Genomic DNA, 2,282 nt, shown 5'->3' with positions numbered 1-2,282 from the left:
GGAGCACTGGGTGTTATATGCAAACAATGAATCATGGAACACTACATCAAAAACTAATGATGTATGGTGATTAACATAATAAAATAAAATTTTAAAAAAATTAAACATACTCTTACCATATAGTCCAACAATCATGTTCCACTTGGAAACTTACTCCATACAAAAACCTGCACATGAATGTTTACAGCAACTTTATTCATGATGGCCAAAACTTGGAAGCAACCAAATGTCCTTCAGTAGGTGAATGGATACATCCAGACAATGGACTATTATTTATCACTAATAAGAAATAAGCTATCAAGCCATTGAAAAACATGGAGAAATCTTCAATGTTATACCAAGTTAAAGAGGTCAATCTGACAAGGCTATATTTTATCTGATTCCAACTATATGGCATTCTGGAAAAGGCAAAACTATGGAGACAGTAAAAAGATCACTGTTTTCCAGAGTTTAGAGAGGAAGGAGAGATGAATAGGTGGAGCACAGAGGAATTTTAGGGCAGTGAAACTATTCTGTGTGATACTATAATGATGGATACATGTCATTATACATTTGTCCAGTCCCAGAGAATGTACAACACCAAGAGTGAACCCTCGTATAACCTATGGACTTTGGAGGATTATTATGCAGATTATTATTATGTCAATGTAAGCTCATCAATTATAACAAATATCCCACTTTGGTACAGGATATTGGTAGTAAGGAAGGCTGTGGGGAAAGGTGGGGGTTAAGAGATACATGGAAACTCTCTGGAATTCCCATTCAATTTTGCTATGAACCTAAAACTGCTGTCAAAAATAAAGTCTTTTGGGGTACCTGGGTGGCTCAGTTGGTTAAGCATCCAACTCTTGATCTCAGCTCAAGTCTTGATCTCAAGGTTGTGAGTTCAAGCCCTGTGTTGAACTAAAAAGAAAAATAATAATAGTTATATATATACGTAAGCCTGAGCAAGCAAGATAACTATTTCTGATGTACTCTGCCCAGGACATCCTGCTAGTCACTGCAAGGCATATTCCGACAACAGGAGAAGTAAGTAGAACTTAGATAGTGAGTTATATGGGCCAAGAAAAGAAATTTTTCTACACTTCTTTCCCCACTCCTCACCTCAGTTCCTCCACCTTCCATTCTAACTTTTCGAGTCCCCCAAATTCCACAAGATTCATTTATTTGTAATTCATAGGGAGAATATCTTAAACATTAATAAATACCTTTCTTGTATGAGGGTATAGATTCAGCTCCTTTGCTAAGACCGGGTTTTGATAAGGGATCCTTGGCTGAAACATTACAGATAAGCAGAAATGGAAAGAAGAGGGAAGGAGAAAAAGACCACAGAAATAGAAGACTGTATGTACTGAAGACAAATTTTGAGAATTTCACCAAAGGTAAGACCCAATTTAAATTAAAAAACAAAAACAAAAATTTCATAACTATCTGATTTCAAAACAGTGCAATTGTTAAAATGAAGAATTTCTGAAAATAGAAGAATGTTATAAAGTTCTCTGCTCTTCCCCCAGATTTCTGATCTTGGATAAATTATTTAACTTCTCTGTGAACCAGTTTTTCCCAGCTATGAAATAAAGACACTGCTTGCTTACTGCCAAGGCCATTCCTGGAACAAATCATGGTAATGTGGTCCCACCCTAAATATTCTGATATAGATGAAACCTAATTCAAGTGAATATTAAGTGTCACTTTGAAGGAGGTAAGAAATCAGAGAAAGGCAATGTGCAGCCTCAGGGGAAGACATGAGCTCAAGGTATTGTCTGGCTGGCACTTCTCATGGGAAACATGTAGGCTGATTATAATGTAGTTGGGCTTGTTACTAAAGCAAGGTAATACACACACCCCCGCTTCACTCTCTTTACATTGTCCTCAAGTCATAACCACGTCCCTGGTCCTGCACTGATTTGTCCCTCTCCTGAGTCCCCCGGGGTTCTAGGCTATTACCAGAATCTTCTGTATCTCAAAAATAGATTTATCAACCAAAGGGCAATATAAAATTTAATTAAAAATATCTAAGAGTTTTTCATAAAAGGTATCTTCATCAATTTGAGAAGTCACTATTGTTTGGAGTTGGTAATGGAAATAACTTAGTTGAAAACTGAATCAGAAATGTGAAAAACCAACATGAGAACCTACTTCAGAATGCAAAGGAAAAAATTTTTCAGAGAGAGAGAGAGAGATGAGAGAGAAGATAACAAGCAGGGAGGACAGGAAGGGGAGATGGACGCCAAAAACTTGTTAGCGTTCCCAAGAGAGAAATGAGAAAACCTGGTACAGAA

This window comes from Halichoerus grypus, chromosome 8 (genome assembly GCF_964656455.1).
Source record: "Halichoerus grypus chromosome 8, mHalGry1.hap1.1, whole genome shotgun sequence".
Classification (NCBI taxonomy): Eukaryota; Metazoa; Chordata; class Mammalia; order Carnivora; family Phocidae; genus Halichoerus; species Halichoerus grypus.
The sequence above is the reverse complement of the archived record's forward strand: the minus strand, read 5'-3'. Positions refer to the sequence as shown.